The sequence below is a fragment of the Carcharhinus amblyrhynchos genome, unplaced genomic scaffold (genome assembly GCF_965287045.1).
Source record: "Carcharhinus amblyrhynchos unplaced genomic scaffold, sCarAmb.v2.hapA scaffold_42, whole genome shotgun sequence".
Classification (NCBI taxonomy): domain Eukaryota; kingdom Metazoa; phylum Chordata; class Chondrichthyes; order Carcharhiniformes; family Carcharhinidae; genus Carcharhinus; species Carcharhinus amblyrhynchos.
This window is the reverse complement of record NW_027649783.1, coordinates 373,255-397,366: the sequence shown is the minus strand read 5'-3', so window position 1 is coordinate 397,366 and position 24,112 is coordinate 373,255. Positions and strand designations below refer to the sequence as shown.

General features: G+C 45.3%; 7 non-coding genes across 7 annotated transcripts; 3 read left to right on the top strand and 4 right to left on the bottom strand.

Moving 5' to 3' along the window:
• The first annotated feature begins 6,429 nt into the window (after positions 1-6,429).
• trnaw-cca (transfer RNA tryptophan (anticodon CCA)) lies at positions 6,430-6,501 on the top strand. Its single transcript has one exon. It is a non-coding gene; the product is annotated as a tRNA-Trp (tRNA).
• Positions 6,502-7,137: 636 nt separating this feature from the next.
• On the top strand, positions 7,138-7,209 carry trnad-guc (transfer RNA aspartic acid (anticodon GUC)). The gene has a single exon. It is a non-coding gene; the product is annotated as a tRNA-Asp (tRNA).
• Positions 7,210-9,930: 2,721 nt separating this feature from the next.
• On the top strand, positions 9,931-10,015 carry trnap-ugg (transfer RNA proline (anticodon UGG)). The gene is given in 2 exon segments: positions 9,931-9,966; positions 9,980-10,015. It is a non-coding gene; the product is annotated as a tRNA-Pro (tRNA).
• Positions 10,016-10,572: 557 nt separating this feature from the next.
• trnar-ucg (transfer RNA arginine (anticodon UCG)) lies at positions 10,573-10,664 on the bottom strand. Its single transcript is given in 2 exon segments — positions 10,573-10,608; positions 10,628-10,664. It is a non-coding gene; the product is annotated as a tRNA-Arg (tRNA).
• A 5,839-nt stretch (positions 10,665-16,503) lies between these two features.
• trnas-aga (transfer RNA serine (anticodon AGA)) lies at positions 16,504-16,585 on the bottom strand. Its single transcript has one exon. It is a non-coding gene; the product is annotated as a tRNA-Ser (tRNA).
• A 2,707-nt stretch (positions 16,586-19,292) lies between these two features.
• On the bottom strand, positions 19,293-19,364 carry trnag-ccc (transfer RNA glycine (anticodon CCC)). The gene has a single exon. It is a non-coding gene; the product is annotated as a tRNA-Gly (tRNA).
• A 3,430-nt stretch (positions 19,365-22,794) lies between these two features.
• Positions 22,795-22,876, bottom strand: trnas-gcu (transfer RNA serine (anticodon GCU)). Its single transcript has one exon. It is a non-coding gene; the product is annotated as a tRNA-Ser (tRNA).
• Between the last annotated feature and the right edge of the window lie 1,236 nt (positions 22,877-24,112).

The following is a 24,112-nucleotide window of genomic DNA, read 5'->3' as shown; positions in this document are numbered from 1 at the left end:
GCCCCTTTAAATTTATCTACATTCCCGTAAATTAAAGTGGCCTCCGCTCCCGTGTCTACTAGGGCTCTAACCGTTTGTATATTGTTCGAAGCCCAATGTATACGTACCAATACATATGGTCTTATGTCACCCCAAGACCATGTAGTGGCCGTACACACCACGGGGGCTTGGCCTTCATCCTAATGGTATTCCTCTTCAAAATATTGGAGCTCTTGCATGGGATACAAGTGCCCTCTTCCTGACTTGTTTTTCCCCTTCTTACTTTTCTTATTTTCTCGCTTACCTCCTCTCTTAACCTCTCTCACTTCCACCTCCTCCTCCTCTTCTAACTCTGAAGAGGAAGTTGGAGTCTCTTGCTCCTCATTCAGATTCTGTTTGCACTTACACTGACACAAACTAGGGAACTTTAGTCCCTCATCAGCTAGCGATACGCGTGCTGTTCGTTTTGCCGTTTCCCCTTTCCATAGCCCCTTTTTCTTGGCAAGTTGCCACAACTCCATCGTAGGGCGGCCATCTATCTCTGAAGCATCTATACCTGCCTGCCGAAGGAGAGTCCACAAGTGTCGCCTACTTATATTCTCTCCCTTCACAGACCGTCCCGAACCTCGTTCCCGCAGTTCCCGCTGGGAGGACGCCGACTCTCGTACCTCCCAGTCACCCATGTCTCCCAATTCTCTTAATCTCGTCGCCCCTTCTCCTATTGAAATCTCAGCCCCTAATAATACTGCCATAACCGCCCCTTTATATTGCGGGGGAGCTGTCTTAATAATAGCCTTCCGTTGAGAAGCAGTAAAGGGCATATTATCTAATTCATTCGCGTGCCCGGTTTCTACAGCAGTCCGCATTCCCAATTCCCTCATTCGGTTGACTGCTTCCATCAAGGTATGCCACGGACCCTCTTTTTGGGGCCAAGACCCCGGATCTGGATGTCGCAACATGACAGCCTTAGCCATAGTAGTTAATAGGGTAGTGTCATGTTGCAACAGATCCAATTCCGTTTTCACTGCTCCCCGTACCACGGGATCAGTACATAAATCAATAAAATGCCGTCCATCCTGGCTATCTATCTCTATCTGTCCAGCCCCTTGGTCATACAGCCTCACCAGCCATCGGTCAAGCGGCTCCCCCGATCTCTGTCGCATACGTTCTCTTATGTCTGACAGTTCTTGTTGTGTATAGTCTTCATACACATCTGCTCTATTCATCCTACCATCTGGCGTCTGACAAATACGCCGTCGCACTATAGGCTTGACCTGCACTGGGGTAGAATCATCATCTAAATCATCATCCTCCCCTTCTGACTCCCAAATATCTCCTTCCCAAATGGAGGGGTCCCACTGTTCGGCTAGCGCGGTGGCCACAAAGGCTCGCACCTTCTTTATATTGGGTGTTCGTTTCTTTTTAGCATTCAATTTAGCAACTTGCATCGCAGCCTTTTCAGCTACGCCTGTCACTTGTTCCAATCGTCGCCTAAGCAGCTCAACTTGTGTTTGGGCCATAGAGGCTTGCCCCTTGGCATCCATAAAATCTTGTCTAACCTTATCTAACTCTTCACACAGCTGGCCAGCCCGCTCATGCTGCCTTCTGTAGGCAGCCAACACGATCCATAGGCGGTCCTGCAACCCCCTCCACGGATCCTTTACATTTACAGGGACCTTCTGGAGACATTCCTCCAGCGCAGAAACATCTGCTCCCTGCAGAGCTATTGACCAACATTGGGGCGGTCCCCCGCCCACACGTATGAGTCGTGCCACCGTCTGATAGGGAGTACCATCCCATTCAGGCAAGACTTCAGGCACAGACTCTTTCCCCTTCTTACTTTTCTTAAACATTGCCTTAAACATTGTTGCCACCGAACCAAATACTCTCTCTCTCCCAGCTGCAAAACACAAGATCCTGCTGGACTACGCCAAATGTTATGGTACGAAAGTTATAATTTTGCAGGAGACTCAAGAGAGTGAGAGAATGATTCGGTACACAACAAGATTAGGTTCACACTTCGTACCTTTATTTATCTTTACTTATCTATCCTTATTTATCTATGGTATACAATTACATTATACACACAGTTTTCAGCACTCAAGAAGAAGAACAGCTACAATTGCAGTTTACAGAAGAACAGTTACGTATATTTACCATCAGGACTGTGCCTTCATCCTTCCAACGACTGGGGAGCCCGTTTCAGTCTCGGTGAAGGACCAACACGTTGTCCCGATAACGACCGGGCGATGCGCGCTTACCCCACGGTTGAGCGTCCACCGAGACAATGGGAATCCCTTTTTTTAAAGGCTGAGGAATGAGTTGATCAGGCTCATTCCTCTGCTCTGATATCCAATCAATGACAGTCCTGAGAGTGTTCACGCGCTGTTCCCGAGTACTTCACGCGATTACGTGAGTTACTTGCTTGTGCAGTTTGGCACGTATACCTTTGTTTATGTACGCAAATAGGGCTTTTATCACCTTGTTTGCTTATGTATGTAGTCTGATACATACGCAAATAGGGCTTTGTAAGTTGAAGAATCTTTAATGTGTTTTTGGATTGCATTGAGTGCCCTGTTAACATTCTGTGATTTAGGAAGCATTGTTTCGCGGACCAGACATTGATTACTTCTATTACATTGAGTGCCCTGTTAACATTCTGTGATTTAGGAAGCATTGTTTCGCGGACCAGACATTGATTACTTCTATTACAGCATTCCACACCCTTACTACCCTCTGAGTAAAGAACCTACCTCTGACATCTGTCCTACAATCCTCACCCCTCAATTTAAAGCTATGTCCCCTCGTATTAGCCATCACCATCCGAGGGAAAAGGGCTCTCACTGTCCACCCTATGCAATCCTCTGATCATCTTGTGTGCCTCAATTAGGTCACCTCTTAACCTTCTTCTCTCCAACGAAAACAACCTCAAGTCCCACAGCCTTTCCTCATAAGGCCTTCTCACCATACCAGGCAACATCCTGGTAAATCTCCTCTGCACCCTTTCCAATGCTTCCACATCTTTCTTATAATGCGGCGACCAGAACTGTACGCAATACTCCAAGTGCGACCGCACCAGAGTTTTGTACACTTGCAACATGAACTCACGGCTCCGAAATTCAATACCTCTACCAATAAAAGCGAACACACCGTACGCCTTCTTAATAACCTTATCAACCTGGATGCCAACTTTCAGGGATCTATGCACACGCACAGCGAGGTCTCTCTGCTCGTCGACACGACCAAGAGTCCTTCCATTAGCCCTATATTCTGTACTCCTGTTCCTCTTACCAAAGTGAATCACCTCACACTTTTCCGCATTGATCTTCTACACTTTGCTCAATCTATTCTTCACAACAATCCTTGAACTGATGTGATGGGAATTTCTTTCGCTGAGAGAAGCTACAATCCCAACACTGAACATCCTGTTGAATAGTCAGGGTCTAAGACAAAGAGGATCGCATTTCCCCCTGAATCTGCTGTGTTTTTCTTCAATGTTCCATTCGAATGACAGCCTGAAAGGATAGCTAGTTAACAGAAGTTTATTCGCTGAAAAAAAAATAGTGCGCCGAAGGCTCGTTGGTCTAGTGGTATCCGGTCAGTAAAGTCAGTATGCGGGTAAAATGTATAATTTAAAAGGGAATTTGAATGTAAGCATATATTGCAAAAAAACTGGAGTAAGAAAGTAGAGAAATATTGTTTCAATGTGTTGATGAAGTCACAACTGGAATATTGTGTCCAGTTTTGGTCCCCTTATTTGGGGAAAGATGAGGTGGTATTACATCCAGCACTTTTTCCCTTCCTTCTCTATGTGCGGTATGCTTTGTCTGCAAGAAACCATACCTTTCACTGTATACTATTTCATGTGACAAAAATAAATCAAATCAAATCCAATCAAATCCGGCTGTCAGAATGAGATTACCGACGCGACTGGCGAGTTACAACCACAGGTCGACTTGGCGAGTGGTGAAAACAGATATCACTGCTTCTGATCTTCACCAGAACAGACAGTGAAATGGAACATTGTTCGGGAACATTCCTGATTTTACAATGTTGTTACGAAAGAAATGGTTAATAATCTGTGGGAGATATTGAAAAAATATGTCCATTTAACCAGCTTTGGCGGTTGGCTGATTGGTCTAGGGGTATGATTCTCGCTTAGGGTTACGGTATTAAAATGCGAGAGGTCCCGGGTTCAAGTCCCGGACGAGCCCGGGAATTATTTTTATTTTTTTCCAAAGTAGATTCCGAAAATGATTAAAATCAGGAGCAGATTAGAGTTCCCGAGAAATCATTGCAGAGAATATATTACTGCAGAACATGATCCATTTACCAGTGACCAGATCGTTGTCTGGGATGGAGAATTTGAGCTGTGAAGAGAGACTGGATTGGATCAGACTGTTTTATTTCGAGCAGTGAAGGCTGAGAGGAGACCTGATTGCGGTATATAAGGAATGGACAGGGTGGATCGGAAGCTGCTGCTGCCTTATAGCACGGGCATTCGACCTCTGACCTTCGGGTAAGCGTTCTCCAAGGCGGCCTTCACGACACACGACAGCGCAGAGTCGCTGAGCAGAGACTGATAGCCAAGTTCCGCACACATGTGGAAGGGTCTCAACCGGGATCTTGGGTTCATGTCGCCCTATCTGTAACCCCCCGTGACTTGTCTGGGTTTGCAAACCCTCAATTACTGTACTGTCTGGAGACAATACACATCTCTTTAACCTATGCATAATGCTCTTTCCACTCACATTTTCGTCATCTTTAAGACTTGAATTGCAGGTTAGGTGTAAAGATTCGCATTCTAATCAGTAATCTGTAAACTGTCTATGCTGTTATATGCTCTGCCTGAGGCCAGAACTCTCCATTCACCTGACGAAGGGCAAACCCCAAAAGCTCATCAATGATCTGGATGATAATGTGGTAAATTGGTTCAGTAAATTTGCTGACGATATAAAGATGGGAGGAGTAGTGGACAGTGAGGAAGGTTTTCAAAGCTTACAGAGGGATTTGAGTCAGCTAGAAAAATGGGCAGAAAAATGGCAGATGGAGTTTAATGCAGGCAAGCGTGAGGTGTTGCACTTTGGAAGGACAAACCAAGCTAGAACATACAAAGTTAACGGTAGGACACTGAAGAGTGCAGTAGAACAGAAGGATCTGGGAATACAGATACAGAATTCCCTAAAAGTGGCGTCACAGGTAGATAGGGTCGTAAAGAGTGCTTTTGAAAATTGGCCTTTATAAATCAAAGTATTGAGTATAAGAGTTGGAATGTTATGGTGAGGCTGTATAAGACATTGGTGAGGCCGAATTTAGAGTACTGCATGCAGTTTTGGTCACCTAATTACAAGAAGGATATTAATAAGGTTGAAAGAGTGCAGAGAAGGTTTACAAGGATGTTGCCGGGATTTGAGAAACTGAGTTACAGAGAAAGGTTGAATAGGTTAGGACTTTATTCCCTGGATCTTAGAAGAATGGGGGGAGATTTGATAGAGGCGTACAAAATTATAATGGGTATAGATAGAGTGAATGCAAATAGACTTTTTCAACGGAGGCGAGGGGAGGAAAAAAAAGTAGAGGACATGGGTTAAGGGTGAAGGGGAAAGGTTAAAGGGAATATTGGGGGGGGGGGAGGGCTTCTTCACACAGAGAGTGGTGGGAGTGTGGAATGAGCTGCCGGATGAAGTGGTAAATGCGGGCTCATTTTTAACATTGAAGAAAAGCTTGGACAGGTACATGGATGAGAGGGGTGCGGAAGGATATGGTTCAGGTGCAGGTAAGTGGGACTAGGTAGAAAAATGGTTCGGCACAGCCAGGGAAGGCCAAAAGGCCTGTTTCTGTGCTGTAATGTTCTATGGGAATGGGGAATAAATGCTGCAGCTGCGGCGCAAAGAATGACATGTTGGACTTTTCATCGTTATCTGGTGAGATATTCAAAGATTGTGGTCAGGAACTCATTTGAGTCGGCTTTTTAGATAAGGAACTGGTGGATCAATGCTTTCAGAGAAGTGAAACTGCCGCCCCGAAAGTCAAACAATCCCCACAGTGCAGAAGAAGGGCATTCGGCCCATCGAGTCTACACCAACAGCAATCCGACCCAGGCCGCATCCCCACATACTGAGTTTACCCCCAATAAAGGGGCAGTGAAGACGTATTTCCGACGAGGATGGGATGCAAACCCAAATGTGTAGAACGCAATGAAGTAGCAATCCATCGCCTTCACCACTGGGCCACCTCGTCATACAAAAATGCCCTTTCTAATCACCTCTTGAACAAAGAACACATTCCTCCTGTAGGATAATGTTGTGTTTCTACTTTCTCGTTAATTTTGCTTCGTTGTTACCCTTCCAATCTATTTAAATCCCGAGAAAATAAAGAGGGAGACAATTCCCTGTTTGGTTTTTGAATTCACCAAACACAACACAGATGTAAAAAGGTGCGCAGATCTGTGACCTTGTGGCGCAACGGTAGCGCGTCTGACTCCAGATCAGAAGGTTGTGTGTTCAAATCACGTCAGATTCAAGGAACGATTATTCATCCGTCCTCGGATTTTGGATCTGGATAAAGTTTATTGTTCCTGAAATGACGAATTTCAAAACGATGAGAGATACAGTACTTTATGTATTTGCTCAATCTGCGCCTGTACCTCGGGCAATAAAAAGACAATATAATGAAAGAAATGTATCTCAGCTGTAAAGCACTTTGAAACTTCCAGCCGTTTGGGAAAAAAAAAACACATTTCGAGACAAGATAAAAGCAAAATACTGCCAATGCTGGAATCTGAAACAACAAATGAAAATGCTGGAAAAACTCAGCAGGTCTGACATCATCTGTGGCGAGAGACCAGCTGAGATTGTCCAGCATGTTCAGACTTGAAGACACCCCGTCTTTCCTCCAAAATTAAAAAGAACACGCGGTTTGATATGAACGGCAAACGCACCTTTCTGTCTCCACCTGATCTGTGTTTTTTCTTCATGCATCCATCTCATTCTCTTTCCTGCTAATCCAAAAGTCTTAATTAATGCGTTGAAGCCGCTGTTTGCTGCATTAAATGGTTCTCCGTATTGGGGAAAAGAACTGATCTCGTCAGAAGTGAGTTGTCGTTCCGGAAGTGTAAATGGCAAGTGTACAATGCGTTTCGTCAATTACTGGGTCAGTTCCTCGTTAGTATAGTGGTTAGTATCCCCGCCTGTCACGCGGGAGACCGGGGTTCAATTCCCCGACGGGGAGTTCATCGCAATTTTATTATGTAAAATTGTACGTGTGTTGTTCTCTAATTTTGAAAACGGCAAAAATAAAAGACTGTCAAGAATTGAAACTTTCGAAAATGGAAATCTTTACATTTGTACGGAAACTTTTCGTGACCCGAGATCAACGTTCGTTCAATTCATCAGCATTTTGGCTCACCTTTGACGCGGCGACGCCACGTAGTCAACACGTCGAATATTACCCTGACATTAGCACAATGTCAATAAATGCTGTGATTTCATATTTTTCAGTTCTATTTTTGGATGATCCACTGATTCCCAAATCCCTGAAAATCCAAAGGAAACCTCCAATGTTTTCCAATATTGGAAATCCCTTTGAGTTTGTGAGTTGTGAAGATTCATGCAGCGTGAGGAATGGAATATTAATGCATGATTGTAAGAGCAGGAAGGTTCAGTTCGAGCTGGACAACATTTTGGTGAGGCCACCGCTGGAGGACAGTGTGCAGTTCTGGTAATCACTACAGTAAGGATTTGATTGCACTGGGGAGGGTGCAGTGTCCATTTACCAGGGACCAGATCGTAGACTGGATTGGAGAATTTGAGCTATGAAGAGAGATTGGATTGGATCAGATTATTTTATTTAGAGCAGTGAAGGCTGGGAGGAAACCTGATTGAGGTGTATAAGAAACGGACAGGGTGGATAGGAAGCTGCTGCTGCCTCACAGCACCAGGGACCCGGGTTTGATTCCCGGTTTGACTCAGTGTCTGTGTGGAGTCTCCATGTTTCCCCGTGTTTGCGTAGATTTTCTCTGGGTGAGCAAAGATCAAAGAAAATTACAGCACAGAAACAGGCCCTTCGGCCTTCCAAGCCTGCATCGATCATGCTACCCGACTTATGAAAACCCTCCTTCCATTCCGCGACCAGATCCCTCTATTTCCATCTTATTCATGAATTTGTCAATACACCGCTAAGAAGTCACTACCGTATCCATTTCCACTACATCCGTGGCAAAGAGTTCCAGGCACCCACCACTCCTTCCCTCATACATCTCCTTTAAACCTTGTCCCTCACACCTTAAACCTTTGCCTCCGAGAGACTGATTCTTTCACCCAGGGGGCAAAAACAAAGCTTCTGACTATCCACTCTGTCCATGCCTCTCGTAATCTTGTGGACTTCTCGCAAGTCGCCCCTCAACCTCCTTCGTTCCAGTGAGGACAAAACAAGTTTCTCGAACCCCTCCTCATAGCTAATGCCATCCTTAGCAGGCAACATCCTAGTAAATCTTTTCTGCACCCTCTCCAAAGCCTCCACGTTCTTCTGGTAGTTTGGCGGACGGAACTGAACACTAAATTCCAAGTGCAGCCTCAGTAAGGTTCTATAAAGCAGCAACATGACTTGCCAATTTTTAAACTCAATGTCTCAGCCGACGAATGCAAGAATCCTATATGCCTCCTTGACTACCTTCTCCACCAGCATTGCCAATTTCAAAGACCTGTGGACCTGTCCACTCAGATCCCTTTGGCTATCAATACTCTTATGGGTTCTGCCATTTACTGTATATTTCCTATCTGTATTAGACCTTCCAAAATGAATTAACCCACATTGTCCGGATTAAATTCCATCGGCCATCTCTCTGCCCAAGTCTCCAACTGATCTATATTCTGCTGTATCCTCTGATGGCCCTCATCACTACCCACAAATCCACCATCGTTTGTGTTGTCTGCAAACTTACTAATCAAATCAGTTACATTTTCCGCCAAATAATTTATATATTACAAACAGCAAAGGTCCCAGCACTGAACCCTGAGGAACACCACTTGGCACAGCCCTCTATTCAGAAACAAATCCTTCCATTGTGATCCTCTGCCTTCTTTGACTCGGTAAGAAGTCTCACAACACCAGGTAAGAGTCCAATCAATTTATTTGATCGTAAACTCACATGCTTCCGGGGTTTGCCCCTTTGTCGGGTGATGACGCAAGGATATTTTAGCCTTGGAGGGAGTGCAGAGGAGGTTTAGTAGGCTGATGCCGCAGTTGAGGGGGTTGAACTATGAGGAGAGGCTGAATAAACTAGGCTTGTACCCGTTAGAGTTTCGAAGAATGAGGGGACATCTCATTGAGACGTATAAGATGATGAATGGGATGGATTGGATAGAGGTGGAGAGGCTCTTCCCGCTCAGAAAGGACAGTAAGACTAAAGGCCACAGCCTCAAGATAAAGTGGGGCGGTTTAGAACGGAGTTGAAGAGGAACTTCTTCACTCAAAGGGTGGTGAATCTCTGGAATTCTCTGCCCGTTGAAGTGGTGGAGGCTGCCTCGCTAGATATATTTAAGACGCGGGTGGATAGGTTTTTGATAGGCAAGGGGATTAAGGGTTATGTGGAGAGGGCGGGAATGTGGAACTGAGACACGACAGGTCAGCCATGATCTTGTTGAATGGCGGGGCAGGCTCAAAGGGCTAGGTGGCCTACTCCTGCTCCGATTTCGTATGTTCTTATGTTCTTATGAATGGGCAAACCCCGAAAGCTTGTGGGTTTACGATCAAATAAACCAATTGGACATTAACCTGGTGTTGTGAGACTTCTTACTGTGTTTACCCCAAACCAACGCCGGCATCTCTACATCATGACTTCATCAAAACAGACAGTGAAATGGAACATTGTTCAATAAATCTCTCAGTGGTCAAAAAAATTGCCTAACTTTGGAACACTTTGAAAAGTTCAGGGGACAGATTGCCGTGGGTGGCTCGTTGGTCTAGGGGTATGATTCTCGCTTTGGGCACAGTATTAGAATGCGAGAGGTCCCGGGTTCAAATCCCGGACGAGCCCTGCTTTTTTTTTTCCTAAAGATAATTCTTTGCAATGAAGGTGGCGACAACGAGTGAAAGACGAAGCAATGTTTACCTCCCGCAAACTCATTGCAGAGAAAATATCTCTGAGAACTCGGAAAGCAACCATACAGTCTGACAGGACTGGGAATCCCAGTCAGATTTTAATTTTTCCATGTTTTCCTTTAATTCCGGATTCCCCAAAGATTAGCGCGGGCCTCTGGATCACCAGCCCAGTGACATCACCTTTCATCCCTGTAATCAGAAACACTTCACTCAGCTCGTTATTAAACCTCTTCCTCCACAGAATTTTATTAAACTATTTGCTACAAAGCCTGTTGCTCCATTCGGGGGCATCAATAATTTATTAAGATCACACAAAAAGATAGATTTCCTCGGAGGAGGCTAAAATAATGAGGTGAGAAAATGTAATGGGCAAAACAACAAGGAAATACATTCTGAGAAAGCGCCCCGCAATGTTTGCAAGAAAATGCAGAGCTTTCAGCTGAAGAAGGAAATCTCAGTTTGCCGGAAGTTTTACCAGATTTCTGCATAAAACGACCGCGACAGGACTCGAACCTGTAATCTTCTGATATCATCATCACCAGGATTACCGAAGTCAGACGCCTTATCCATTAGGCCACGCGGTCAACATATGCAAGTGAGCCCCAAATGTTAGCGCCATGTGAATAACTGCCGTGATCATATTTATTTTCAGTTTTGTTTTTAGTTACTTCTCTGATTCCCAGATGCCAAAAAAATTAAGTGGAATCCCCAGAGTTTGTCAACAGCAGAAACCTAACGTCCACTTCTAACATTCTTTTGGTGCCTGTCTGTGTGGAGATTGCACGCTCTCCCCGTGTCTGCGTGGGTTTCCTTCGGATGCTCCGGTTTCCTCCCATCTCCAACGACGAGCAAATTAGGTGGATTGGTCAGGTTAAATTGACCCTTATTGTTAGGCGGATTAGCAGAGTAATTACGTAGAGTGACAGGGAGGGATTCACTGTCGGAGAGTCGGTGCAGAATATCTGGGCCGAATGGCCTCCTTCCGCACTGTCGGGATGCTTTGCCTCCTGCACTTCCTGTCTTCAATCTTCAATGCCTGTCCCCGAATCCTTCTGCTAGCAGCTAATGCAGCAACTTCCCCCTGTGAACCTTAGTTCAATATGTTCTCCTCTTTTACACCTCTCTTCCAGCGCCACTCAATCCCTTTTGCTGCACAGAGAGAAACTCCGAGTTATCCAGCCATACCTTGGAGCTAAAATCCCTCACTGCTGGATCCAAAACAGTAAATCTCCTTTCCCCCTTCATAAGGACTCTCACACACTTTGTAAAGTCTGGTTACCGGGTCTGGGGGCAATCCTAAAACAGCTACAGTTAATCAGGGCTTCATAAAGATTGAGCAGAACTTCCCAGTTTTTATACTCAGTATCTCCAGTTATGAAGCCAAACATCCAATCCGCCTTCCTGACAACTCTCTTAAAATCGTCTCTCTCCTTCAAAGATCTCTCTGACCCTCAAGTCCCCCTGCGCCTGCACACTGCTCAGAACTGGACCATTCAGTTTCTATTGCCTTTCCCCATCTCTTCTGTCAAAATGCAGCACTGTTCCTGAGTGTGGGATTATTAATTTGTCTCTGCGACAAAATCAGTGAGAGTTGAGACTGCAGCTTCTGTTTCTCCGCTGTTAGGCTGACAGCACCGTGGTTGTTCCCTCACCTCAGGGACAGCAGCAGTTTAAGAAAGCAGCAAACCACCACATACTTAAGGCCGGTTAGGGATTGGCAATGAACGTTGGCCTAGTCAGTGGTAACCACCTCTCGAAATGAATAAAACAAATAAAAACTCGCAACTCCAACCGGAGACGGAGAGACACAGAACAAATCTCACTCACATGCATGTGTTGGATACAATATGAATCACCCAATCACATTCCCGAACAGAGGGTAAAAGGCCGTCGAAATTGGGCGATCGTGATCCACTTCCAGTTTAACCAGAGTTTTATACAAGAACAGAGAAGGTCTTAACACAACATACAACATTTTAACCCAACATGGAACATCATGAGATCAGATAATTAACCTTAGTAAAACGGAAAACATCTTCACGGAGAATATTTTGACACAACAGAGCAGTGCAGAGGAGGTTCACTAGGCTGAGACCTGAGATGAGGAGGTTAGCCTATGAAGAGAGACTGGATAGACTGTGTCTGTACTCGTTGGAGTTTAGAAGGATGACGGGGTGATCTTATAGAGACATATAAGATAATGAAGATGATAGACAGGATAGAGGCAGAGAGATTCTTCCCGCTCAGAAAGGATAGCAAGACTAGAGGACACAGCCTCAAGATAAGGGGTGGAGGGCAGTTTAGATCGGATTTGAGGAGGAACTTCTTCACTCAAAGGGAGGTGAATCTCTGGAATTCACTGCCCATTTAAGTGGTGGAGGCTACCTCGCTAAATATATTTAAGTCACGGGTGGAGAGGTTTTTGATAGATAAAGGAATTAAGGGTTATGGGGAGAAAGCGGGAAAGTGGAACTGATCCACTTCAGATCAGCCATGATCTTATTGAACGGCGGGGCAGGCTCGAAGGGCGAGATGGCCTACTCCTGCTCCTATTTCTTATGTTCTCATGTAACAGGGAACACGTTTACAGGACAGGGCATATATTAAGAGAGTATTTTAAAAATATTGACACAAGATGGATCATATTTACGCAGCCGGGAAGGCATTTTAGACAACAGCAGAAAACATTTCTCAACAACAGAGAGCACAGTTACACAGCAGGAAATATATTTATAAACACGTATTTGCAACAGAACATTCCTTTTAAAATAGTGATCGACTCTCCAATTCCGTATCTTGCCGGTTTCCCAACACTCTGTCCGTCGTTCCATGTGTCCAAGCAGTCTCTCATGCTGCTATTGTGTGTTTTTCACTGTCTATTGTATTCTCGGTGTGATGCAGTGATGCCTCCTCACACTGGTGTTCCTGTTAAACGATAGAGGAGTGACCATCTGTCTGACTACATTGATGGGCAGCAGGGAAAAATTCTTGCCGTAGCAAAGTGGCGCAACGGAAGCGTGCTGGGCCCATAACCCAGAGATCGATGGATTGAAACCATCCTCTGCTATTCCTGCTCATAGTGATGAATAAACAACTTAACGGTAACTGTGAAGCAGTTGATCCTTTTACCTGGAGAACACAAACTGTTATTTGGCTTCCCTTTTCCCCGAAAAACCTCGATCTGTAGTAAATGGCTTTTTCTGCAACCAGAGCCTTACACAAGAAGAGGGAACATCTTAACACAACATGCAACAATTTACAGACAAAAAAAGTCCTCACGGGGAATCTTTTTTACACAACAGGGAACATGTTTGCAAGGGAAGGTGATATGTGAAGAGAAAAGAAGAAAAAATTTTTACAGAGCCGGAAACACAATAACAGGGCAGCATATTTCACAACAGCAGAAAGAAAAGAAAACACTCACCAACATTTGAGACAGTTACCTGGGTAAGATTGGTCTGGAGAGATATTGGCAAAACACGGATAATTGGGAATAACTCCGAGGGAAAAAGACAACGGGCAGCATGAACACTTGGGCCGAAGGGCCTGTTTCCATGCTGTAACCCTCTATATCATAGAGCACAGCAGGAAATATATTTACAAACAGTGAAACACTTTACACAACAACAGTGAACATCTTTGAGCAATAGTTCAAAGCAGGACAGCTGTACAGCAGGAAATATGCTTACAAGAATATATTTACAACAGAAAACTAATTTAACATGTGAGTGATCAATTCCGGGTCCTGCCGGTTTCTCGGAACCTTTGTCTGTCGTCACTCATTTACAAACAGTCTCTTCTGCTGCTTTTGTGTGTGTCTTTTCCGTCCATTGCATTCTTGGTGTTTTGCAGTGGAATTGTGTGGCCAGACTGAAGCTCCCTCACACTCGTGCTGGAGTTAAACAACAATGTGGAAGTGAATATCCGAATGGTTACATTGATAGGCAGCAGGGGGGAGCTGGATTTACCAGAGCAAAGTGACGCAGCGGAAGTGTGCTGGACTGATCATTCAGAGGTTGATGCATCGAAACCATTCTCAGTTATTTTCTGTTAACGATGATAACAAAACGACTTGACAACAATTCTGCAACATTTCCGTGGAATATGCAAGCATTTGCATTGGCTCCGCTTTTCTGTTTTCACCCTCAAACTGCAGTCAATCACATTGATCTGCACACAAGCTGTAGATACTGTGAACATGCACCAGGATATATTAGTGACCGAGGTCATGGTGTGCAGGGCACAATTTCAGAATTTGTGGATGATGTGAAAGTTGGGAGCATTATGAACTCTGAGGAGGATAGTGTAAAACTGTAAAAAGGACAGAGACAAGTTAACGGAATGAGTGGACAAGTTACAGCTGAAATTCAAAGCTGAGAATTGTGAAGTGATTCATTCTGGTAGGAAGATTATAGAGAGACAATGAAAAGTAAATGGGCCGGGTTCAATTCTGGCCTTCAGTGACTGTGTGTATTTTCCACATTTTCTCTGTGCCCACTTGGCTTTCCTCCGGGTGCTCTGGTTGCCCCCACACTCCACTGATAGGGGAAATGGACTTACCATGCTAAATTTCCCCGAATGTCTCCCAGTATGTTTAGATTAGGAGGATTAACAGGGTAAATATGTGAGGTTGAGTGGATAGGTCAGAGAATCAATGCACACGCAATGGGCCGAATGGCCACATTCTGCACTGTAGGGTAGATAGAGGTTTTCATATTCCAGTCAAGAGTTCATCAAGAACCAGGGGAAAATATTCAAGATAAGTATCAAAACTGCAGCGATTCAGTGCCTAATGTACATATCTTTGGAAACTAAAGCAACATTTAACATGGCCAATCCACCTCACCTGCACATGTTTCAACCAGGGAGCAAACCAGAGAACCCAGAGGAAACCCACGGGGGAGAATGTGCAAAATCAGCAAAAGTCAGAACCAAAGTCAGGTCTCGGGGCTGTGAGGCGGGGGAGCGGGATTAGATAGAATGTTGTTTCAATAACACCAAATGGGCTGTTACTGCATTGTAAAGATTCTGTGGTTTGTGAATCTATAATATAATCCTATTGAATGGAGCAGCAGGCTTGAGGGACCATGTGATCCACTTCTGATCCGATTTATTGTGCTGCTGTGTCCAGGAAGCTGCTAACTGATTTCTCATCATTAAAACAGAATTTACTCCAAATATATAAATGCATCAACCCTGTGCTCAGTGACAAACACTGACTCGTGGTTAAGCAATGTCTCAGTTTTAATATTCTTATCCGTGTTTCCAAATCCCTCCATGTCCTCAGCTCTTCCTGCCTTTCGTCATCTACAGCCTAACAATCCTCTGAGATATCTGAACTCCACTGATTCTGCCCTTGTGATAAGAAGTCTCACAACACCAGGTTAAAGTCCAACAGATATATTTGTTAGCAAAACCAATAGCTTTCGGAGCGCTGCTCCTTTATCGCCTTACCTGATGTTTTTCTGAGAGCTGAGACTGCAGCTTCTGTTTCTCCAAGAGAATCTCTCTGGATAAAGCCGTAATTTACAAGGATTTCTGTCACTGAGGCATTGCCTGGCGGTCTGTGTCTCACTGCTCTAACTCACTCTATCCCTCCATCCCCTCTCATCAACTCTATATGAAGGTGGGATCTTGTTGTTTAGTGACTGAGTGCACACAATCTGTATCTACATCTGATCAAATAGAATTCAGCTTGTGAACAATATCACCATTTGAACCAGCCCTGGGTTAACCCAGGCACAGCTCTGATTGGCTGCAGCCCTCTGAATCTGGGGAACAGACACTGTGAGCATCGCCGGCCTCAGAGGCTTTCACAGTTACTGAGCTGGGAAACTCCAACTAATCCCCGAGAATCCACAGCACAGAGCGAGAGGAGAGGAAAACCTGTCCTGGGAGCTGTCAATCTGAGACACAGTTTGACCTGTCAATGTGCAGATGTGAAGCTGCTCCTTCCATTCCCAATCTGCTATAACCAGGAGTTCCTAACGCCCAATAATGACCAGCTTGCAGCAATGTGTTTGAATGAACACGATGCCATATCATCCAAGCAGCATTTTGAAATGATCATTCAGTGTATTCTGATGTAATTTATTTCTTATGTTCTGTGTGTCATTCCATAAGAATCTTCCTCTGAAATGAGACCTTGTTTTGTCCTTGCGCTCCTAATGCTGTTGTTTTTCAACCTGCTCACATTCTGATTTCCCTCATGGAACCAGAGAAAGGGAACAGCACTGAATCATTCGGCTTATCTTGTCCATGCCAGCCCGAGGGCACCCAGGTGTCCTCTTCAAGCTCACCTTCCTGCACTCGGCCCGGTGCCATGGAGCTAAAAGCATGATGGTGATCCACATACTTGGCACCAAAATACCAGAAGGAGTTCCGGCTCTGGGGGTGCCGGAAGCAAACACATGCAATGATAATCGCTGCGAGCAGGACTCGAACCTGCGCGGGGAAACCCCATTGGATTTCTAATCCAACGCCTTAACCACTCGGCCATCGCAGCTCCGCCATTTGCTAAGTTAATAGAATTACCTCAGTAGCGTTCATACTAACTTCATCAGGCACCGTTATTGTACAGAGCTCAGTGTGTGAGCTGAAATTTGTTCCTCTACTTTTGTATCTTTGTCTCTGACGGAGAACTCACTTACTAGGTCAAAGACATGTTTTTGTAGCTCAGTAATTTTTCGTTAGTAACGAATTAGGGAATAGAAACTAAGAACATAAGAAATAGGAGCAGGATGAGGCCATCTAGCCCCTCGAGCCTGCCCCGCCATTCAATAAGATCATGGCTGATTTGTCGTGTCTCAGTTCCACATTCCCGCCCTCTCCCCATAACCCTTAATCCCCTCGCTTATCAAAAACAGCAATAGGTCCCCTCAGGGACAGACGAGGGGAATTGTGCTGAGAGCCAGGGGGAATGGGGGAGATCCTGAAAGAATATTTTGCGTCAGTATTCACGAAGGGGAGGGGGTTGATGTCTCGTCCGGTCATCGAGGGAGCGGTAGACCAATTGAAAGATCTATCGATTACGAGGGAAGAAGTGTTAGGGCTTTTAGGTAGCATTAAAACCGATAAATCTCCGGGGCCTGATTGCATTTATCCTAGGCTGCTTCGGGAGGCGAGGGATGAGATTGCTGGGCCTCTGACGCGAATCTTTGTCTCTTCTTTGGACACAGGTGAGGTCCCAGAGGACTGGAGGATAGCGAACGTGGTACCGTTGTTTAAAAAGGGTAGGAGGGATAGCCCGGGTAACTATGGGCCAGTGAGTTTAACGTCAGTGGTGGGCAAGTTGATGGAAAGGATTCTTAGGGATAGGATGTATGAGCACTTAGAGCGTTGTGATCTGATTAGGGATACGCAGCATGGCTTTGTAAAGGGGAAGTGTTGCCTTACAAATCTGGTAGAATTTTTTGAGGAGGTGACAAAAACGGTCGACAAAGGACGAGCCGTTGACGTCGTCGAGATGGATTTCAGTAAGGCGTTTGACAAAGTCCCTCATGGTAGGGTGGTAGAGAAGATTAAAGCTCATGGAAGACGTGGCCAGGTATCTAGATGGGTAGAGAACTGGCTTGCAAAGAGGAGTCAGGGAGTAGTAGTGGAAGGGTCCTTTTCTAGCTGGAGGTCTGTCACTAGTGGTGTGTCGCAGGGCTCGGTACTGGGACCTCTTCTCTTTGTAGTGTATATAAATGATTTGGAAGAGGGAGGAGGTGGTGTGATCAGCAAATTTGCTGATGACACCAAGATGGCTGGATTGGCGGGCAGTGAGGAGCGGGATATTGACAGGCTGGTGTATTGGGCAGATACGTGGAGTTTAATCCAGATAAATGTGAAGTGATGCATTTTGGCCAGAATAATGTAGGGGGGAGTTATATGATAAAGGGTAAGCCCGTAAGGAGTGTAGAATCGCAGCGAGGCCTGGGGGTGGAAGTGCACATGTCTTTGAAGGTGGCAGTGCAAGTGGAGAGTGTGGTGAAGAAAGCCTATGGTATGTTAGTCTTTATATGAAGGGGTATAGAATATAAGAGCTGGAGTCTAATGTTGCAGTTGTACGGAACGTTGGTTAGGCCGCATTTAGAGTAATGCGTCCAGTTCTGGTCGCCTTACTACCGGAAGGACGTGGAGACTGTGGAGAGTCTCCACGTCAGGATACTCTGGAGTGAGTGCAGAGGAGGTTTACCAGGATGTTGCCTGGTACGGAAGGACTGGGGTATAAGGAAAGTTTGAATAAATTGGGGCTCTTTTCGCTTGAAAGACGCCAACTGAGGGGGGATCTCATAGAGGTACATAAGATTATGAAGGGTATAGATAGAGTAAACAGTGGTAAGCTATTTCCTATGATCGAGACACTTAGGACAAGGGGCCATTGAGGGGGGAAAGGTATAACACAGATAATAGAGGGAGGTTTTTCACACAGAGGGTAGTGGGGGTATGGAATGCTCTGCCAAGTAAGGTGGTGGAGGTAAACACGCTAGAGTCATTTTAGAGTAACATAGACAGGCACATGAGTGGGTTGGAGATGGGTGGATATAGGAGATTGTTTTAAATAAGGGTCATTAGCATTGGGGCGTCCCTGGTAGGGTAAATGGATATGGTACAATAACATTTTTTTTTCTTTTCATTCACAGGTTTTAAGTCGGTCCACCTTGAGTCCAACGAGGGGCAGACACGCGATGGGTCACACTGGGGCTGCTCTTGGTTGTTCGAGATTGGCCTAGTGCTTCATGTCGTTAGTGTGTGCCTAAACTGGACCAGGTACTGGGTAAGACGACAGCTCAGTGACTATCACTGATTGCTGTGCAGACACATGGATTTGGGCCGGTGTCTGTGGGAGTTTGCGCATTCTCCCCGTGCTTGTGTGGGTTTTCTCCGGGTGCTCCGGTTTCCTCCCACACCCCAAAGATGTGCTGTTAGGCTGATTGGCAGTAATCAATTGCCCCTAAATCAGTTTCCCTCAATGTGGATGGCCATAAAACATTAGACAGGGGTTATGGGTGGAGAGGGGGACTGGTGGTGTTGGGATGGCGGCGCAGGCTCGGTGGGCTGAAGGGCCTGTTTCCCAGGCTGTTTTTGCTTTTTGTTCTTTATAAAAAAAAGGAAAAAGAAAAATCTCTATTGTCTTTCATTATAGTCAAATGTTGCGTTCACCCTGGTTTTGTCCACTCGGTTGAAAACACAGGAGGAAGTGGATAAAGTTATAAATAAATTATCAGTGCGATGGCCGGGAATCGAACCTGGGTCAACTGCTTGGGAAGTAGCTATACTCACCACTATACCACCATCGCTCAGGAAGATCAACATCCGTTATGTTAATCACTTATAATTACGGAACTACCTCCGTTGCTGATGTTACCGGACATCAGGTCTGTCCATCGGACAGTTTGTAAACTGAACTTGGCTTGTCTCGTTTTTCTGGACAGTTTGAAGCCACCTTTTTACTATTGTTTCTGACTGAGAATTCATTGATTAGTTTTCAGGCCCTTTTTTTTCATTTAAACAGATTTTCCACTGACAACAATTTCAAACTAGATTTTCCATTAGACACAGATGGATCATGAAAATATTTACGTGACCTCCCCCTCCCCTCCCCTCCCCTCCACGCCCCTCCCCTCGCCAGTTCTCAGCCAGACACTGACTGGTTACAAGTTTATTTTACTTTTTACAGAAAATGAATCCCTGGCCCATGATCTGCTTTTCTCCTGTTCTCAGGCACATTCACTTTCAACAAGGGCGCAATAACTGGTTTGAAGAGTCAGAGTCAGACTGCAGTCACCTCGTTTCTCTGTCCATCCCTTTATCTCAGAGTCACCTTACACCATATCCTGCAGCCTGATTTGGCCAAGTTGAGCGAATGGGTCAATGACCCAAGTTAGGTTGAGGGAGCTGGGACTCTTTTCCCTGGAGAGACGAAGGTTGAGAGGCGACCTGATCGAAGTTTATAAAGTGTTGAGTGGAATGGATAGGGTGGATTCTCGGAGGCTATTTCCCCGGGTTGAAATGGTCGCTACAAGAGGACACAGATTGAAGGTGCGGGGAGGCAAGTACAGAAGTGATGTTAGGGGTAAGTTTTTCACTCAGAGGGTGGTGAGTGAATGGAATCGGCTGCCGTCAGTGGTGGTGGAGGCGAACTCGCTGGGGTCTTTTAAAAGACTTCTGGATGTGTGTATGGAATTTAATGGGATTGGGGGTTATAGATAGGTCTATCGATTGGTAGGTGTTGATGTGATCGGCGCAACTTGTGGGCCGAAGGGCCTGTTTGTGCTGTAGTGTTCTATGTTCTATGTTCTATGATTGGCAGATGCAGTATATTTCGAATAAATGTGAAGTGATCCAATTTGTTAGCAAACACGGGAAGACAGATTATGTTCTGTTTGGTCATAAATTAGGAGACGAGAATGTGCAACCAGAACAGAGTGTCCTCATGCACCAGTCACTGAAGGGAAACATGCCGCTGTAGCAGGCAGTAAAAAATGCAAATGGCATGGTGGCCTTCATAGCGAGAGGCTTCGAGTACAGGAGCAGGGATGTCTTGATGCAATTATACAGGGTCTTGGTGAGGCCGCAGCTGCAGTTTTGTCTTCATATCTGAGGAAGGATGTTCTTTGGACTGTGGGAGAAAACCCATGCAAACATTGGGAGAACATGCAAACTCCACACAGGCAGTGACCCAAGCCCCGAATCGAATCCAGGTGCCAGGATCTGTGAAGCAGCAATGCTAACCACTGTGTTACCGTGCCGAGTCAAACTTGTCCAACTGTGTTTGGTGTCTGTGAGATCTCCGGTCTCTCTCGTGTAAAATAAAACGATTTTCCACTCACAAAGTTCCCACTAATCCCCCCGCTGAGCCCCAAAGTTAGATTTCAAGGCACTGTTTCATTAAATTCAAGATTTGAGTTGAAAGTTAGAGAACATGTCAGCTACCCCGTGTCTGCATATCTTACCTCCAATCGTCACTTTGTGTCACTGAATCCGCTACTCGTAATTAATGCAAGATAAAATATAGAAATGAAGCATATCTTCTCTGATTTGATGTATTAAAGTGCGCGGTAAAGTGGTACAGTAATTCGCACTGCTGTCCATGTTTGATTCGGGCCTTGGGTGACTGCATGGAGTTTGCACGTCCTCCTCGTGTCTGCGTGGGTTTCCTCTGGGTGCTCCAGTTTCCTCCCTCACTCCAAAGACTGGCTAGGTGCTTTGGCCATGTTAAATTGGTCCTTAGGTTCCCAGGATGTGGAGGATCGGGGGATTAGCCATGGTAACATTGCGCAAAATATGTTCTTTCAGACTCCTTGGGCTGACTGGTTTCCTTCTGCAATGCAGGGATTCTCTGCATACCCAGTGTCTCCATTTATGAAATCAAGAATCCCATCCGTTTTCCTAACGACTCTTTTAAAATTTCCCCTCACCTTCAAATATCTCTCTGAACCTCAGTTCCCTCTGAGCCTGCACACTGTATAGAACTGGACCATTCTGTTTCTATTGCCTCTCCCCATCTTTGCTGTCAAAATGCAGCACTGTTCCTGAGTGTGGGATTAATAATGTGTCTCTGCTACAATATCAGTGAGAGCTAAGGCTGCAGCTTCTGTTTCTCCAGGAGAATCGTTCTGGATAAAGCCGGAATTTATAAGGATTTTTATCACTGAGACATTATCTGGTCGTCTGTGTCTCACTGTCCTCACTCACTCTGTCTCTGTCTATCCCTCTACCTTCTCTGATCCATTCTATATGAAAGCAGGATGTTGTTTAGTGACTGAGTGCACATAATCTATATCTACATCTGATCAAATAGAATTCAGCTTGTGAACAATATCATTATTTCAACCAGCTCTGGGTTAACCCAGGCACAGCTCTGATTGGCTGCAACCCCCTGAATCTGTGAAAGAAACTGCGAGAATCTCCGGCCACAGAGGCTTTAACAGTTACTGAGCTGGGAAACTCCAACTAATCCCCGAGATTCCAGAGCACAGAGCGAGAGGAGAGGAAAACGTCTCTTGGGAGCTGTCAATCTGAGACACAGTTTGACCTGACAATGTGCAGATGTGAAGCTGTTCCTTCCATTCCCAATCCGTTATTGCCAGGAACACCTAACGCCCAGTAATGACCAGCTTGTAGCAATGTGTTTGAATGAACACGATGACATCTCATCTAAGCAGCATTTTGAAATTCTCATCCATTCAATGTATTCTGATGAAATGTATTTCTGATGCTCTGTGTGTCATTACATAAGAATCTTCCTCTGACATCAGACCTTGTTTTGTCCTTGTGATCCTGATGCGGATTTTTTCCTTCTGCTCACGTTATGATTTTGCTCATGGAACCATCGAAAGAACCGAAGTGACAGTCCCGAAGGAAGCCATTCGGCCCATCTTGTCCATACCAACCCGAGGATACCCAGGTGTCCTTTCCAAACTCAGCTGCCTGGATCCTCATAACCCCACATATTTACCGTGCTAATCCCCCTGACACTGAGGGACTATTTAGCATGGCCAATCCCGCTAATATGGCGCTAATTTTCATGGCTGAGCTGCCGAATCTGGAAAGACAAAATCTGCCATTCGGGCCGCAAATGAAGCTGGAGTCTGCTTTGGATCTTCTGAAACCACATCTTTACCTGGTGGCAAACTCCTGTCCAAAACTGGGGCTCTGATTTGAACCTCAAAACACTGAGCGAATCATCAGCTCTCCGGTAATAAGGAGACAGAACAAACACACCACCGACGAGGATGGGATTCGAACCCATGCGTGCAGAGCACAATGGATTAGCAGTCCATCGCCTTAACCACTCGGCCACCTCGTCATGCGGGAACAGTTCCCCAGACCACCTCTTGTGCTTTAACATCCGTAACAAAGAACACATTTCTCCCGCAGGATAACGCTGCTTTTCTGCTTTCTTTTGATTCGTTGTTACTTTTCCGTTTGATGTAAATCCAGAGAAAGTAAAGAGAGAGACAGTTCACCTCTCTGCTCCCGGTTCGGTTTTGTATTCACCGAACATGACCCTGATGTAAAACAGAGCAAGTGCGGTGAGTTTGTGGAGCAACAGGAGAGAGTCTGACCTCCCAGTAGAGGGCTGTGTGTCCCAATCACGGAGCTTTTCTGTGTCGCTCTTTGGATTTTGGTTGTTTGCGATTGTTCCTGAAATGACAAATTCCAAATCTGGGATAGAAATGAAATTTGAGGGATGATCCGATTCTCATGCTTAGTTAATTTTTTATAAACTTATTTATTTGAACAATGTGATTTGTCCATTGTCGGTAAAGTTAAAGCAAGGTTCACAGTCCCAGTTGTTTCTGGGAGCCATCAATGGGGAGAGCTGACTGGCTGTGATTTAACCAGAGGATTCACACCTCAGGAGAGGAGCAAGACTGAGAAGGCGGAGCCTTCATGATCAATCTCAACTGAACCGGGAATTGATCCCGCGCTGTTGGCTGAATGAACTGTCCAGCCAATGGAAACAAATGCTCTGGGCTATTCATTAATGAAAACTGAGACCATCATTGTTTCGATTTGATGGAGTGAGTATGTGATAGCAGAGGATGGTTTCGATCCGTCGAGATCTGGGTTATGGGCCCAGCACGCTCCCGCTGCGCCACTCTGCTCCCAAAGTCTGTCCCTCCCGGCTTATTACTGCTGCCCGCGAGCCAGGAATCTATTCACTGTCTTTTTTTATTACAAACAAAACCCTGGGAAGCTCACCCTGGCTGGATAATAACACGTAACATCACCCCGAATGTAACAGACAGAGTAAAACTCACAGGAAACCAGTAAAAGACTATTAGGACACACTCACAATGAGAGGCAGAAAATATTCGAACAAATCAGCAAGATACTGAGATGGAAAAACTGATTGAGTATGAAAAGGGATTTTCTGTTCGACAAAGATAGGCCCTGTTTTTAAATGCATGTTGTGTTGTGTAACTGTGCTCTCTGCTGTGTAACTGTTCTCTCTGTTTGGAACTGTGACTCTCCCGTTGACAGATCTTCACTGTGGTTCTGACAAATTCTTCCCTGTTGTGTAAATGTGTTCCCCGTT